At 44.3% G+C, this 17,306-nt stretch overlaps 1 protein-coding gene across 1 annotated transcript in view; it reads right to left on the bottom strand.

Annotated features, from left to right (window-relative positions):
- The window catches only part of boka (BCL2 family apoptosis regulator BOK a), a 123,323-nt gene extending 107,590 nt beyond the window's left edge, over window positions 1–15,733 (bottom strand). Inside the window, exon 1 of the mRNA XM_072474931.1 lies at window positions 15,353–15,733. The gene's annotated coding sequence lies outside the window, so the exon portion shown is untranslated. The remainder of the gene's footprint in view (window positions 1–15,352) is intronic.
- Between the last annotated feature and the right edge of the window lie 1,573 nt (window positions 15,734–17,306).

Below are 17,306 nucleotides of genomic sequence, written 5' to 3'. Positions count from 1 at the left end.
TTCTCTGCCTTCAGGCAGATCTGACACACAATCTGACACACCACCTCCACCTTGGGTAGAGCAAGGAGGCAAGCCCAAATCCATTCTAGCCATAACAGGGATTGAACCAGGTGCTGCCGATTCACCCTAGCCAACTGGCCCTTCAAGGAGCCTGAGTTGAGGCAACAAAATCTTTCACATGTATGAGGTAGCATGAACCTATGTATAGTGATGGTGGAGGCTCTACTTTCTTTCCTCCATATGGTTGGCCAGGAATCACTCACTCTCACCACCTGCCATTGGCAATGTTTGTCTATCTTCCCCTTAATGCATCAATACTATTTGCTTCACCCATTTCCTGTGGTAGTGATTGCCACATTCTCACCAATCTTTTGATTGAAGAAGTTACTACTAAGTTTTCCCTCCTGGATTTCTTGGTGACTATCTCCTATTGGTGACCTCCAGGTAATTTTCTTCACGCCAAAACATTCTTCCTGTACTCACTCTTGTCAAAATATTTCATAATGGGGGGGGGGGGGGGGGGGTGTCACATGATACAAGCCTGGGAATAGCTGTGTTTCCAGGGGCTCTGACACTATTACATTCTTTAATCCTCTCATTTATCCTGCTCACGCAGCTTGTGCTTACCTAGTCCGGGAGTGAGAACTATGTCCCTGTGAGATTTCTGGTTAAACATTGGTGACAAAATGCCGAGAAATTATTAATCTGGATATGAAAGCTGGGAATATTAAGTTAGAACGGTCACATTGTATCCTGTCTTTGAAACCTAGGGACAGTCTGTGTACCCGACACGTAATCCTGTGTCTTCATAACTTTGGGGATTGCCAAAGAGTATTGGAAGCAGCGAGATGTAATGGGGCCTTGGTCTATAATGGAGCTAAAGTCTCTTTCTTCCAAGATTTCTTGGTGTTGATACAACAGAGGCGTGAGAGTTTTGATGAAATTAGAAAATGGCTGAAGGCTACTGGAGTGTAATACTCCCTGCTACACTGAGGGTGTTAACTGCCAACTCTGTAAAAATGTTCGACAATCCGGCTAAGGCAATGCCTTTGTGAACTCTGTGGGAGACAATAATTTGGAGGAACAATCGGTGGTTCACTGTAAATTCTGGACTCCATCCCCTGTCATTATAATTCCTTCCTGATTCTGTGTTATCGATCAAGCTGATGGGGATGGTTTAGTAATTGAGCACCACAATGAGTGTTTTAAGAATATCAGGGACTGCCATTCATCTTGAATGGAAAATACCCCTCAGCCTGCTCCTTCCAGCTAAGGAGTGTATTATGTAGGTTGTATGGTACTCGGGCTGTGTGACAAAATCCTTCTTGACATCTTCCTATCCGCACATTTAGAATGGGAGTAAATGCTTTATGGTCTACTTTGCTTTGATCATGATAAACATGAGTGGTACTACTGCTAGGAGGTGGGTAAGTGGCTTAAATCCTAATGGGAGGGGTTAGAATGCAGAAACGGCATTTTGTACTCATCCTTTTGTGGTATATCTTACCACCTCTTTTTTGAGAGGAAAGACGTCTTGGTGTAATGATGGAAAGTCTGTGGGGATACCCCTGTCTGTCCTCGTGTTTGGTGAGGAATGCCCCTTAGAACTAACAACTTTGCGTATTTCTTTTAATTTGGGGGTTAAAGAATTGCGAACTCATTCAACAGTACAGGCAGGTCTCGTATCCTAGAAAGAAAGTCAATGGTGCCGCTGGTATGGTTGGGGATGGGACAAGGCATGTATGTTTTGGTGCATGCCCAAGTGGGGCATGGAAATCTCTGGTTTGTAAACTTTTTTCTCTGTGTGAAAATCCTATTTTGGCTGAATAAGCAATGGCAGTAGCTACTTTGAAACTTTGCTCCTGGAATGTGCGGGAAGTACATAATCCGATTAAAAGAAAAAAGATCTTAGGCTGAATTCTGGGCTGAATTCACCGCCATCAGGATTTTCTGTTTTGCCGGCAGCCCGGGGGTTTCCCGACGGCGTGGGGCTGCCCCACAATAGGAAACCCCATTGACCAGCCAGCGAAACGGAGAATCCAGACGGCGCGCTGAACCAGAAATCTGGTGCAGTGGGACGGACAAACCCACCCCCGTTTTTTCCTTAAAAAGGAAAGAGTTGATATAGCTTTATTGCAAAAAACTCACTTAGATGAGAAGGAGCACTTAAAATTGAAGGGGGACTGAATGGGGCAGTTGTTTTTTGCCTCATTCCTGACCAGTAACCAAAATGGTGCCGTGTTAGTCAATGCAAATGTGCTGATTAGACTGAAGGACTGATTAGACTGAAGGATTGAAAGATAAGGGACGTAGATATGTGATTGTCAAGGGGAAATGTCTCGCTAATGAATGTCTATGGTTCCCCAAATTATTCCCCTGATTTTGTTACTAAAATCTTCATGGACTGTGCTGAGTTAATAATAATAATTATTAGATGTGTGGAGTACATGCATCGTAAAGATAAAGAGCTCACGTTCCTCTCTGCTCCCCGCCAATGCCATACTAGAATTGACTAGTTTTTCAGGCAATTGTGATTTCTGATCACGCACCTGTCTTCCTGGAATTTCCATTCAAGGTGGCCCAACCCCTGTCTAGATTTTGGAGATTTAATGTGTCGTTGCTCTGGGGTCCTAACTTTACCGCTTACTTTAAGGCTGAATTTGATCTCCTCTTCTCAGGCAATTCTCTCTTTGATGTAAACCCCTCAATCCTGTGGGGAAATCCTGTAGGGCTGGTTTAGCACAGGGCTAAATAGCTGGCTGTTAAAGCAGACCGTGGCAGGCCAGCTACGCGAGTTCAATTCCCGTAACAGCCTCCCCGAACAGGCGCCGGAATGTGGTGACTAGGGGCTTTTCACAGTAACTTCATTTGAAGCCTACTTGTGACAATAAGCGATTTTCATTTTATTTCATTTTCATACCTGCAAGCCTTATGCTAGGTATGTGGTCATTTCGTTTACGACCAACAAAAGTTGTAGAATGTTAGAGCGACAGCGCTGTTTGGAAGTAAAATTGGCTGAAGGAGAGAGGGGGTATGGCAAGAATCCTAGCCATTCATTGCTGAATGAAATTAGTGCAATTCGACCAGCACTGGACTCCTTGTTGACTCGAGAGGAGTGTAAAGTTTGCCAAACAAAAGCTATATGAGTTTGGGAACAAACTGTGTAGATACCTGGCTTTTCTTACTCAGAAGAGGGCAGACTCTAGGGCTATTCCCTCTGTGCTGGACTCCAAGGGTAATACAGTGATTAAGACTGAGACCTCGTACAATCCAAAGATGTGCAGGTTAAGTGGATTGGCCATGATATATTACTCTTTGTGTCCAAAAGAGGTTGGGTGGGTTGCTGGGTTGCGGGGATGGGGTGGTGGTGTGGGCTTGGGTGGGGTGCTCTTACTGGGGACCAGTGCAGACTCGATGGGCCAGGTGGCCTCCTTCTGCATGGTGAAATCTATGAGTCTATGAATATTAATAAGACTTTTATAAAACAGACCAGTCTGGGAATGCATTGATACTTATTTACATAGAATTTACAGTGCAGAAGGAGGCCATTCGGCCCATTGAGTCTGCACCGGCTCTTGGAAAGAGCACCCTACCCAAGTCCACACCTCCACCCTATCCCCATAACCCAGTAACCCCACCCAGCACTAAGGGCAATTTTGGACACTAAGGGCAATTTAGCATGGCCAATCCACCTAACCTGCACATCTTTGGACTGTGGGAGGAAACCGGAGCACCCGGAGGAAACCCACGCACACACGGGGAGAACGTGCAAACTCCGCACAGACAGTGACCCAGCGGGGAATCGAACCTGGGACCCTGGAGCTGTGAAGCAATTGTGCTAACCACCATGCTACCGTGCTGCTCCCGTTTCCACTCCCCCCTTAAATTCCCGACAATTTCTGACCAAAGGTCACTCCCGAATGCTTCCATTTCTAGAGGGGAGATAGTAATAAATTAACAATCTTTATTCGTGTCACAAGTAGGCTTACATTAACACTGCAATGAAGTTACTGTGAAAATCCCCTAGTCGCCACACTCTGGCGCCTGTTCGGGTATACTGAGGGAGAATTCAGAATGTCCAATTCACCTACCAAGCAAGTCTTTCGGGACTTGTGGGAGGAAACCGGAGCACCCGGAGGAAACCCACGCAGACATGGAGAGAACGTGCAGACTCCGCACAGACAGTGACCCAAGCTGGGAATTAAACACTAGTCCATGGCGTTGTGAAGCAACAGTGCTAACTACTGTGCTACCTTGCCACCCGGCTCTTGCCCTGAGGGAGCTTCAATCTGGTAAGGCTCCGGGCCCAATGGTTTTGGATGTGAATTTTACAACGAATTTAAAGACTTAATAGGTCCTTTGACTGGTATGTATAACCATTCATTTCAAGCAGGTCTGTTGCCACAGTTGCTTTGTGAAGCAAATGTTTCCTTAATTTTGAAGGCAGGCAAGAAGCCTGAACTTTGCACATCCTATAGGCCAATCTCACTCCTGAAGGTGGACTTGAAATAGTTTTGTACGGTGCAGGTGTAGCGCCAAGAACAAATCTTCTCTCTGCTCATCCAGGGCGATCAGACTAGGTTCATAAAACACCTGAATTAATGTAACAATGTCAGGAGGTTATAGAACGGAGAACATACAGTGCAGAAGGAGGCTATTCGGCCCATCGGGTCTGCACCGACCAACTTAAGCTCTCACTTCCACCCTATCCCTGTAACCCAATAACCCCTCCTAACCTCTTTTGGCCATGATGGGCAATTTATCATGGCCAATCCACCTAACCTGCACATCTTTGGACTGTGGGAGGAAACCGGAGCACCCGGAGGAAACCCACGCACACACGGGGAGGATGTGCAGACTCCACACAGACAGTGACCCAGCGGGGAATTAAACCTGGGACCCTGGCGCTGTGAAGCCACAGTACTATCAACGTGCTACAGTACTGTCCATTAAGGTTATTAAGTATTATCCAGGTCTTTCAAAAGCAAGCATTTGATGGTTTAGTAATCTCTTTGGATGCAGAGAAAGCTTTAAATCGGGTGGAATGGAATTATTTATTTTATACGTTGCAGACTAGGAGGGGAGTTTAAGTGGATAAAAAGTGCTTTAAAGAAGTTCATTGGCTGCAGTTCTTACTGGAGGTTATAGATCTGATAATTTTAGTCTCCAGGAAGGGACTAGGCCGGGCTGCCTGTTATTCCCATCATTGTTCACAATAGTTATTGAGCCTCTAGCAGAGGCAATTAAACAGGATCCTTCAGCATTTCGGCTATTCAGTGGAAGGAAGCAACATAAGATTATGCTATACATGAAAGATGTGTTGCTATTTATATCTAAGCCTGTTTCCTCTATTATTGATGTGGTGGATGGGTTCAGCCTCTTGGGTCATAAAATCAATTTTACGAAGTCTGTGGCTATGCCTCTGGGAAGGTTTAGAGGGAGACCTACCCCCGCCTCCCCCACCGCCCCTCACCCTTTCCCGTTTGTTAATTTCCCAGTTAGATGGTTCGCCCTCAGGGTTTACTTACGTGGGTATTTTTGTTACTCCCCTCTTTCAGACATTTGTATGGGGCAAAATCCCCGCCTCCCCACTTGCGACCATTAAGTGGGACCTATAAGTACATTGAGCAAATGCATTTAGCCATGTGATTCCTGCCGCTCGCAATGCCAAGAAACACCACGCTATCTAACACCCATCCGGTTAGATATGGGGCCTCAGCAGGGAACGCGTGCCCGAGGCTGCACTCTGCCCTATATTTTGCACCGTAAGAGCTCCGCTCGCCAGAACTCCTCAGTGCAGCGAACTCCCGATGCGACCGCAAACACCCCCCCCCCACACAGCCCTAAATCACAAGGGGGTCTATGGGCCTCCTCGCAGCATGGCACCTTGGCACTGCTAGCCTGGCACACCGGCAGTGCCCCTTCCAACTGGCATTGCCACCTGGGCACTTTGGTAGTGCTGGCTGGCATCCAGGTGGTAGTGTCAGGGTGCCTGTCATATGAGAGTACCTTTAAGAAATGGGTGTTTATAAATGGGTGTGTATATAAATATCTGTAGTGAGAGTACCTTTAAGAAATGGGTATTTACTACTGCAGTGATATCAGAGAGTGGGTGGAGCTGGGCTGTCTGTCAGCTTTTTACTTTCGTTTTTGAGCAGGCTGCAGGGTGTGTTTTAGTTTCATTTTCAATGTTGGAGCTGAAGCCAGACCAAGCAGATGTACTGCTGTTCTCTCTGCCATCAAAAGACTATCTCTTCATCATTTGGTGAATTCAGAATTATAAATGTTCTCAGTAGTGAATGTAAGTCTATCTATTGGATCGGCTTAGTGAACTTAAAGACAGTGAGGAGTGAGCATATTGTAGTTGCTTTTCAGGTGTGGTATTCTAGTTTAGGTAGGGAGTGTGTTGTGGACAATGGCTCTTTCAGAGGCTCTGAAGTATTTGGGCGTGGAGACGGTCACACACAGTACCTTACAGGCAGAGACTAAAAGCAGACTGTTAGATTTGGCAAAAACATTGCAGTTAACATAACCTGACAAATGCAAAAAGTTGAGGTAATTATGGCGGTGGCTTAGCATTTAAAGTTGCCTGAGATACAGTTTGACTCATTGGAAAAGGCAAAAATTCAGTTGCAAATAAAACAAATGGAACATGAGAAAGAATTAAAGCAGCTTGAATACGAAAGAGATAGAGAGGAAAAAGAAAGAGAGAGAGAAAGAGATAGAGAGGAAAACGAAAGAGAGAGAGAGGAAAAAGAAAAGGAGAGAGAAGAAAGGAGAAAACAAAGAACAGCCCTAGCAGAACAAATAGAAAGAGAAAGGGAGATACAGATCAGGGAAAAAGATAAAGAGAGAGAGTTTGAACTTCAGAAAATGGCCATGAAACATAACAGTCAGTTAAAATTGGCAGACGTAAAGGGAAACATACAGTTGGATGGTAGTGATGAGGATAGTGAGAAAGAGCATCAAAGTCGAAGGCTTGGTGGGAATCTATTTAAATATGTCCAAGCATTGCCAAGGTTTGATGAGAAGGAGGTAGAAGCCTTTTTCATTTCATTTGCGAAGGTAACTAAACAAATGAAATGGCCACAGGACATGTGGGTATTACTGATTCAAACAAATCTGGTAGGTAGAGCTAGTGAAGTGTTTGCATCACTACCGGAGGAGGTATCTGGGATGTATGAGGAGGTGAAAAAATCCATCTTAGGTGCATATGAACTAGTGCCTGAAGCCTACAGAAATTTAAGGAAAGACTTTGGTCAAACATACATGGAGTTTGAAAGGATCAAACAGAATAATTTTGATAGGTGGATAAGGGCTTTGAAAATAGACCAAACGTATGAAGCTCTCAGAGAAATTATACCTTTGGAGGAGTTTAAAAATTCAATTCCTGATGTAGTGAGAACTCATGTAGAAGAGCAGAGGGTTAAAACTGCAATTTTGGCAGCAGAAATGGCAAATGATTATGAATTAGTTCATAAATCAAAGCTTGGTTTCCGACATCAGTTTCACCTGTGAGGGATAGAAACTGGGGACATGAGAAATACTCAAGTGGTAAAGGTAAAGGTGATCTGATGGGAGATAAGAAGGAGAGAGTACCTCAGACTAAAAAAGAAATCCAGGAGGGTGGAAGAGACATGAAAAGTTTCAAATGTTTTCACTGTAATAAACTAAGCCATGTAAAGTGACAGTGTTGGTGGTTGAAAAAAAGCACTGGGACGGATGATGTGGCAAAACAGGATACGACAGTGGGGTTTGTTAAAGTGGGAAAGGAAACCCCAAGTGAAGTGAAGGAGGTGCAAAAGATTGTACAGCCTGATCAAGAGGTGATTGATAAGAAGGTGCCAGATCTCTTTAAAGAATTTACTTGTGTGGGTAACATTTACTCATGTGTATCAGGAGGAGCAGGTAAAGAAGTCACAATTTTAAGAGATACGGGAGCTAGTCAATCTTTAATGGTAAGAGATGAGGAGTTATGTAGTTTGGAAAGAATGTTGCCAGAAAAGGTGGTAATATGTGGAATTCTGGGTGAGAGGTGTAGCGTGCCATTATATAAGGTAAGGTTGAAAAGTCCAGTGAAGAGTGGTGAAATGGGAGTAGGAGTAATAGAGAAACTATCTTGTCCTGGAATACAGTTTATCTTGGGTAATGATATAGCTGGATCACCGGTGGGAGTGATGTGGTTGATAAGCCAGTGGAGAATCAGACAACTGAAGTGTTGAAGGATGAATATCCTGGGATTTTTCCGGATTGTGTGGTAACAAGGTCGCAAAGTCACAGGTTAAGGCAAGAGGAGAAATCAAAGCGTGAAGATGAAGTTGAAGTGCAATTATCAGAAACGATTTTTGATCAGATGGTTGAAAAAGAACAAGAGCAGGTGGAGGATGAGGCTGATATTTTTAGTTCAGGAAAATTGGCGGAGTTACAACAGAAAGATGCAGAAATAAAACGGATGTATCAGAAAGTATATACGGAAGGGGAATCTGAGTGGATACCAGAGTGTTATTACCGTAAAAGTGATGTCTTGAGAAAATGGAGACCTTTACATATGCAGGCGGATGAAAAGTGGGCAGAAGTTCATCAAGTAGTATTGCCGGTAGAGTATAGAAAGGAGGTGTTGCGAGTTGCACATGAGGTACCAGTGGGAGGTCATTTGGGAATAAGGAAAATTCAAGCTAAAATATGAAAACATTTTTATTGGCCTGGACTACATAAAGATGTAGTTAAATTTTGTCAATCATGTCACACATGTCAAGTGATAGGGAAACCTCAAGCAGTGATAAAACCAGCTCCCTTAATACCCATTCCAGCATTTGAGGAACCTTTTACAAGGGTCCTAATTGATTGCGTAGGACCGCTTCCTAAAACGAAAAGTGGGAATCAATTTCTTTTGACGATAATGGATGTGTCTACTCGGTTTCCAGAGGCCATTCCAGTACGTAATATTACAGCTAAAAAGATTGTGCCATTTGGCATGAAAAACGCCCCAGTCACATTTCAACGGTTAACTAACAAAGTTATTTCAGGATTAACCAATTGTGCGGTATACATCGACAATTTGGTAATTTTCAGCCAGACATGGACAAAACATTTAAAGCATTTGATGGAGTTATTCGATCGACTTCAGGAGGCGGGTTTGGTGATAAACCTAGCCAAAAGTGAATTTGGAAAGGTCCCATACAATCGGACAGGGTCGACTGGCCCCACGGGATGTGAAAACAAAAGTTATTGTGGAGATTCTGATACCCTCGACACGATGGGAAATAATGCGATTTCTTGGAATGAGTGGATTTTACCGGAAATTTGTACCCAATTTTAGCAGTGTGGTCGCTCCACTGACGGACTTGCACAAGAAGTGTAACAAATTCCAGTGGACAGCAGAGTGTCAACAGGCATTTGATGGCCCAAAGGCTGTGTTAACCACTGCTCCTGTGTTAGCCATCCCAAATTACACCAAACCATTCAAAGTGGCGGTTGATGCGAGTGATGTGGGCGTAGGTGCGGTGCTTCTACAGATGACGACGAAGGGCTAGAGCGGCCTATTGGTTATTTTTCAAAGAAATTGAATTCTCACCAGAAAATGTATTCCACGATTGAGAAGGAGACTTTGAGTTTGGTGCTGGCTTTGCAACATTTTCTCATTTATGTGACCAGCAATCCGTCTGACACCGTTATATATACTGATCATAATCCATTGACGTTTTTAGAGCGATTCCGGAATAACAATGCAAGGCTGTTTCGCTGGAGTTTACTGTTACAGCCATTTCATTTAAAAATAGTACATGTGGCGGGACGAAAAAACGTGATAGCCGATGCTTTGTCACGAATGTGATGAACGGAAGCAGTTTCAATTGGAGGAAGAAGAACAAAAATAAAATGGACTATATTATTACACCTGTTTGCGTGTGTTGTTTTTTGAAATGAAAAACTATATTTGCTGTGTGCATTTCTTAAGAGAGTGAAAAGGTGAAAAATGAAACCATCTTAAAGTTGATGGTTTATTTTTTTTTCTTGGGGGAGGTGTCATGTGAGAGCACCTTTAAGAAATGGGTGTTTATAAATGGGTGTGTATATAAATATCTGTCGTGAAACTACCTTTAAGAAATGGGTGTTTACTACTGCAGTGATGTCAGAGAGTTGGTGGAGCTGGGCTGTCTGTCAGTTTTTTACTTTCGTTTTTGAGCAGGCTGCAGGGTGTGGTTTAGTTTTGTTTTAAGTGTTGGAGCTGAAGCCAGATCAAGCAGGTGTACTGCTGTTCTCTCTGCCATCAAAAGACTATCTCTTGATCATTTGGTGAATTCAGAATTATAAATGTTCTCAGTGGTGAATGTAAACCTAATGTGCTTCTGTTGAAAGGTGTTTCTTCTGTCTTCTGGATGTTGTTTGGGAAGTTATTAAGGATTACTTAGTGTTGTATTCTTTGGGGGTTGTATTTGAATTGATGCTTGCTAAGATGTTCACTGTATGTTTTAAAAAGGTTAACTTGAGTTCATAGAACAAACATTGTTTTGCTTTTAAAAAAGACTTTTCCATTTCTGCTGTACCACACCTGTAGAGTGGGCCGTGTGCTCCCATTCCACAATCTATTAAAAGTTGTGGGCCAGGTGAACTCCATGCTACACTTTGGGGTTCTCTAAACCCTGGCCCATAACATGGCCAAGTGGCATGAGCAGTGCCAGGTGCCACCCTCCCCAGAGGGCAAACACCTGGGGGCCTCTGATCCCCTGGGAGACCTCCACAAGTGGTGTTATATCTACTCCCCGTTTGTAGAGACCAGCACTGAATGACACTCGCCCGAGATCTCCAAGGCAAAGGGGGATAGATCCCAACGCCTTGGTTACCTCCAGGGAACTGTATATTAGAGTGAGATTAGCTGTCTTGCTCTAATATGCAGATTTTCGAAAAACTGATCCTGCCCACAATGGATGAGCTTCACATTACGGTGTCTTGCGAGATTTGAGTTAGATCTCACTGGGTGTAGCAAGCCAGGTAGATTCCGGGAGTGGGGTCTCCATCATTTACCGGCCATACTGCGCCACGGTGAGCTGTTTTTCAGGCGCAGCGTGGCCGGTAGATCGCGCCCATAAAAACTAGGTGCAGGAATAGACAATTCAGCCCCTCGAGCCTGCTCCTCTATTCAATACGATGATGGCTGATCACATCTTGGCTTCAGCTCCACTTTTCTCCCTGTTCTCCATAATCCTTCAACCCATTACCAATTAAAATCTGTCTATATGAGCATAAGGCCTGCTTCGTTGGTCCCCCTTACTGATATTGTGGCTGGGTAGGATAGCACTGATTAAGATGAACGTGCAGCCTAGGTTATTACATCCTTTACAGATGCTGCTAAGGTCCGAAAGGAAATTAATGGGTGCTCAGTTCTTTCATATGGAACAAAAAGGAACCGCGCTTAAACCTAGCCAAATTGCAGCTGTCCAGTTCAAGGGGCCGGGGGTGGGGTTTAGGGGTGCTGAACAATGAAATGAATCAGTTAACTTCTCATCTTAGATTCATAAGGCAATGGGTCAGAGAGGATCCTTCCTTCATTTGGCTCAATATTGAAGTTGGCCAGTCTATGTACTCCTTACAGATCCTGTTGTTTCTCGGAGGGGGATGTTTCTCGCAGCACGGTAGCACAGCAGTTAGCATTGTTGCTTCACAGCGCCAGGATCCCAGGTTCGATTCCCAGCCTGGGTCACCGTGCAGAGTCTGCGTGGGTTTCCTCCGGGTGCTCCGAATTGTCCCTTGGTGTACACGAACAGGCGCCGGAATGTGGCGGCTAGGGGCTTTTCGCAGTAACTTCATTGCAGTGTTAATGTAAGCCTACTTGTGATAATAAAGATTATTTTTACAAATTATTAAAGTGCGAATATCCTATAATCCAGTATGGAATGAATAATGGAGCTCCTAAGGGAGTTCGCTGCCTTCCGGGGGGGGGGGGGGGGGGAGCCCAGAATTAAAGGGAAGGCCCTACAAAGAAGGAGGAATTGGGAGGCCTGGTCCTCCCCAACCTCCAGTTCTACCACTGCCGCCACTGCAGAAAGGGTACGGGGGATGTGTCAAGGAACCTGGCGAAGAATGGAGGAGAGTTCCTGCACTGTGACATCCGTCCGATCACTGGCCACTACCGCACTCCGCCCCCCCCCTTCACTCTGCCACCCCCAAAAGCTAGATACTCAAAATGCCCAGTGGTGGTAGCCACGCTGAGAACGTGGAATCAACTGTGACACCCCTTTGGTCTAACCGAGATGTTCATTATGGCCCCCATTTGCAAAATCCATAAGTTCACCCCCCGGGATAATGGATGCCTCCTTCAAAAGGTGGTGACAGGACGAAGGGACTCTGGCGGTAGGAGACATGTACATAGAAGGCAGAGTAGCTATCCTAGGGGAACTTGTGGACAAGTTCCAACTCTTGAAAGGAAATGAACTAAGCTACAGTCAAATCAAAAACTTCCTCTGCAAGGAGACGATGACATTCCCCCAATTACCAGGACATTCTCTCCTAGACAGACTACTGACTACGGGCGAGCTAGAAGATGTGAACTATGCGGATATATACGGACATATGGGTTTAAGAACTAGGCAGGGAATAGGAGGATGACTCTGGAATGAAGGGGAAACTTCACTTTCACATGTGCAGGGCTGAGCCTAATGAAATTAAAGGTGGTGCAGTGGGAGCACCTAACCAGGACAAGAATGAGTGGGTTCTTCCCGGAGGTGGAGGGGAAACGTGAACGATGCCAGGGAGGCCCGGCCAACCACCCCTCATGTTCTGCTCCAATATAAGGAGAAATAGTCATACTATACTGTACCGGTTTTGAGGGTTTCTTCTGTTGTAACAAACGGAAACATTTAAAAGTATATTTAAAAAAACTTACATGATATTAAAGACCTCCTTCGGGCTACATTTTTTTAAAGATACCCAGCCTGTCGATACTTTTCTGTTATGTATACCCAAGCATTTCTGATATAATTCTTGTAAATCTTCTCTGCATCCTCTCCAGTGTCTCTGCAGCCATTTTATGAGATGATGAACAGAACTGCATGCAAAATGTGGTCTAACCAAGCTTCAATACAATTTTAGCTCAACTTCATTACTTTTCAGTTCTCTCCCTCTAGAAGAAAAGCCTAGAGCTTAGTTTTCTCTCATTTGATGGCCTTGTGGCACAATTTTTAAGGACTGGCATATTTGTCCAGTGCGATACCTTCATTCATCACCTTGCCTCTTCCAAGTATTAAGTGACTTCCCTAATCTTCATACTAAAAATGTCCTACCTACATTTATCTGTGTTGAACTTTGTCATTAGAGCAGCTTGCACTTCCTGATGTCCCAAAGTACTTTACAACAACTCGAGCATTTCTACAAGCACCAACGTGATAACCATGCAATCTGTTTTAGGGTGTTGGTGAGGCTGCATCTGGAGTATTGTGTTCAGTTTTGGTCTCCTTACCTGAGAAAGGACATATTGGCACTGGAGGGAGTGCAGAGGAGATTCACTAGGTTGATCCCAGAGTTGAGGGGATTAGATTATGATGAGAGGTTGAGTAGACTGGGACTGTACTCATTGGAGTTTAGAAGGATGCGGGGGGATCTTATTGAGACATATAAAATATGAAGGGAATAGATAGGATAGATGCGGGCAGGTTGTTTCCACTGGTCGGGGAAAGCAGAACTAGGGGGCATAGCCTCAAAATAAGGGGAAGTAGATTTAGGATGGCGTGTAGGAGGAACTTCTTCACCCAATGGGTTGTGAATGTCTGGAATTCCTTGCCCAGTGAAGCAGTTGAGGCTCCTTCTTTAAACGTTTTTAAGAAAAAGATAGATACCTTTCTAAAGAATAAAGGGATTCGGGGATATGGTGTACGGGCCAGAGAGTGGAGCTGAGTCCACAAAGATCAGCCATGATCTCATTAAATGGCGGAGCAGGCTCGAGGGGCCAGATGGTCTACTCCTGTTCCTAGTTCTTATGTTTTATTTTAAGTGGTATTGATTTGAGGTAATGAAATGAAATGAAAATGAAATGAAATGAATGAAAATGTAATTAAAATCGCTTATTGTTACAAGTAGGCTTCAAATGAAGTTACTGTGAAAAGCTCCTAGTCGCCACATTCCGGCGCCTGTTCGGGGAAGCTGTTACGGGAATAAATACTATCTAGGATAACAGACCTCTCCTTTGAAAAATGCCCTGGGTTCTTTAGCGTCTGCGACAGTGAGATTGGGGTAGGGGGAGATTTTGGTTCAGCATCCTATTCTGTGATCACAGTACTGCGGTGGAACGGAGGTCAAAATTCTCCGGCCATTGGGATTCTCCATTCCCACCGGCAGTGCACCTCCATTCCCACCGGCAGGGTTTCCTGGCGTCGTGGGGTGGCTTCAATGGGAAATTCCATTGGCAAGCACCGGGAATAGGGAGACTCACTGCTGGGGGACTGGAGAATCCATCCCAGAATCTGCAAAACCTGTGGCCAGAATGCAGATACCAATGGCTGGGGGGGTCATTGAATTTATCTCTTATCAAAGGGCTGAGCAATGTGAGGGGCTGAATGTCTACTGGCGTTCCCTAATGCTTAGGCAATCTTTCGTTGTGGAATGTGATGAATGGCAGGAATTAATTGACTGGCCTGCTCAGTGGAAATGTTCGAGGGCTAGGTCACTGAGGCCTGGACAGAATGTACACACCGCCAGATGCTGTGTGGCAGGCGGGTGACCGGGTTAACACGCGAGGAAGCTGCAATCACAACTGGTTTAGATAGGCCCTTCACCCAAACATCTCTCAAAACATGCAGCCCAAACTTACAGCAAGCTTTTAAAAGAGAAAAAAAAAATCCAACAGCAACATTCAGACAGATGGAAACCACCAGGGATGTCACAGCATTCACCAACACAGCCTGTCACCGCTCTAATGTGACAGAAATAAATAAATGCAACCTGATTAAAAACAAAAACCTTCCCTCAAACCCGCAGGATGCTGAGGCTCCAGTTCCAAGCCACCCCGACAAAGAATACAACCCTGAAAACCGACTGGGTTTGGGGTGGGAAGTTGCAGCCTCGACTCCCCGGAGCTGAGGGTGAGTTGTGAGACTGTCTCAAATCTCATCACAACACAAGGGAAGTCCTCTACTAAATCAAGGCTTGGGGACAGTACACATTCTCATTTAACGACCGGGGCGGGGGGGGGGGGGGGATTCAGACAAGAAGGCACAGCAGCTGCAGGATTCCCGGGGGGAGGATTGTCCCGCTGAGTTGGAGATGGCAGTGCTGGAGAAGGAGCTACTCTCCCATCGAGAGCAGCACAGTGAGAAGGAAGCTGGCATGTGAAAATACTCTCTCAAAACAGAGTTGGACTGACCTCCTACTCCGGGACTTATTTAAACTTCCTGCCGTGTTTTCCAGGAGTATGTGACTCCAGGGAGTTGAATCCTCTCCTCTCTCTCTCTTCCAGGACTATTCCCTTTACTGATTCGGCTCCTCTCCTCCCAGCTCCAGATGTGCGCCGCCTCTCCCTCTCGCTCTCCTTTTATGATGAGACGACTTATCTCCCCTCCCCTCGCTGAAATGCGGTTCGGTAAAATGCCCCGAGGCTTCCAGCCAACTTTCGCAAACAATCCCATTTATGGAAAGAGAATTAATCGCGATCAGGAGGCTCCGACCACATCCACACTCTGCAACCCGCCTTGCATACAAAGGCAGCTTCGGGGTTATTCAACAAGCCATTGCTCCCTCCTCCCTCTCTCTCCATCTCAGACTAAACACACCGCTCTTTGGGTAAACACTGCCCCTTTCTGGCCACTCGGCTCTACTAAACGTGAAAGCGTGCCGACCTGACATTGTCAATAGAATGTCATAGTCCAAAGATGAAAAGTGTTGGATCCGATTGATATTTTTAAATGTCTTGTTAAACAAAAAATATGGTGATTTGTTGGTAATACTCGGCGTGATCAATTTTTATTTGTAGACAATGCAAGAAAAATGAAAACACACGGACTCGCACACCAAGAAGGACACTCAGGAGACATACATATATACAACACACACATCACAGAATAATACACTCAGAGGGACCTGGGCACCTTTACAATGCACAAATACACAGAAATCACTCAACACGCTATAACGCGTGATTCAGTTACTTTAACGGTGTTCAAAAGGCATCTTGACAAACACATGGATAGATAGGATGGGTATAGAGGGATAGGACACAAGGAAGTGCTGAGGGTTTTGGCAAAGGTTGGTATCATAATCGGTACGGGCTTGGAGGGCCGAAGGGCCTGTTCCTGTGCTGTATTGTTCTTTGTTCTTTGTTATAACAGACACACTGAGGGACATTGGCAACTGTACAACACACACAATCATCTCTAATTGCGAATCAAGATGTGGCTCCTGCATTTTGATTAGTAAATGGACAATGATCCACTGTCATTGCAGATGTATTGTATCTGAAATTGAATGAATCTGAATCATACTGAATAAATAGTTCAAAATCATTCTGAATCTGAATTCAAATTGTTCTGAATCTGAACCATTCCGAAGCGAAATCATTCTGATTCTGAATTTTAATCAATCTGCATCAGATTCGCTCTGAATCTGGATTATTCTCAATATGAATCATTCTGAATCTGAATTTAAATAATTCTGAATTGGAATCATTATGAATAATTCTGAATCCAATTTGGAACCATTCTGAATTTGAATGAGTCTGAATCATTTGGAATCCAGGTTAGAATCATATTGAATCTGAATAATTCAGAATCTAATTTTGAACCATTCTGAATCTGAATAATTCTGAATTCACATTGAAATCATTCTTAATCTGAATTATTCTGAATCTAAATTGGAGTCATTCTCAATTTGAATCATTCTGTATCTGCATCAGTCTGAATCAGAATAATTCTGAAGTTGAATCATTCTGAATCGGAATCAAAATCAATCTTAATCAAATAAAATCAAAATGAGATGCTGAAATTTGAAATAAAAGCAGAAAATGCTGAATAAACCCAACAGATCTGGCGGTATCTCTGCAGAGTAACAGTTAATGCTTTGAGTCCAAATGATCCTTCTACAGAACTGGAGGAAAGAAGAAATGTAGAAATTGTTATGACACCCTGGGCTAGTGCACGGTGAATTCCAGCCCCATTTGTACCGGACAAGTGAACACACGTGAATTAACCAATAATTCTTGTAAAAATTCCCAAACTCTTTGGCCCTTGGCTGACCAATAATTACAGTCACTAAGTTTGTCAGTTGAAACACAATTGCTGTTTATTTATAGCAAGAATGATGATGAAATATGCAGTAATTACAAC

This window comes from Scyliorhinus torazame, chromosome 14, assembly GCF_047496885.1.
Source record: "Scyliorhinus torazame isolate Kashiwa2021f chromosome 14, sScyTor2.1, whole genome shotgun sequence".
NCBI lineage: Eukaryota > Metazoa > Chordata > Chondrichthyes > Carcharhiniformes > Scyliorhinidae > Scyliorhinus > Scyliorhinus torazame.
The sequence above is the reverse complement of the archived record's forward strand: the minus strand, read 5'-3'. Positions and strand labels throughout refer to the sequence as shown.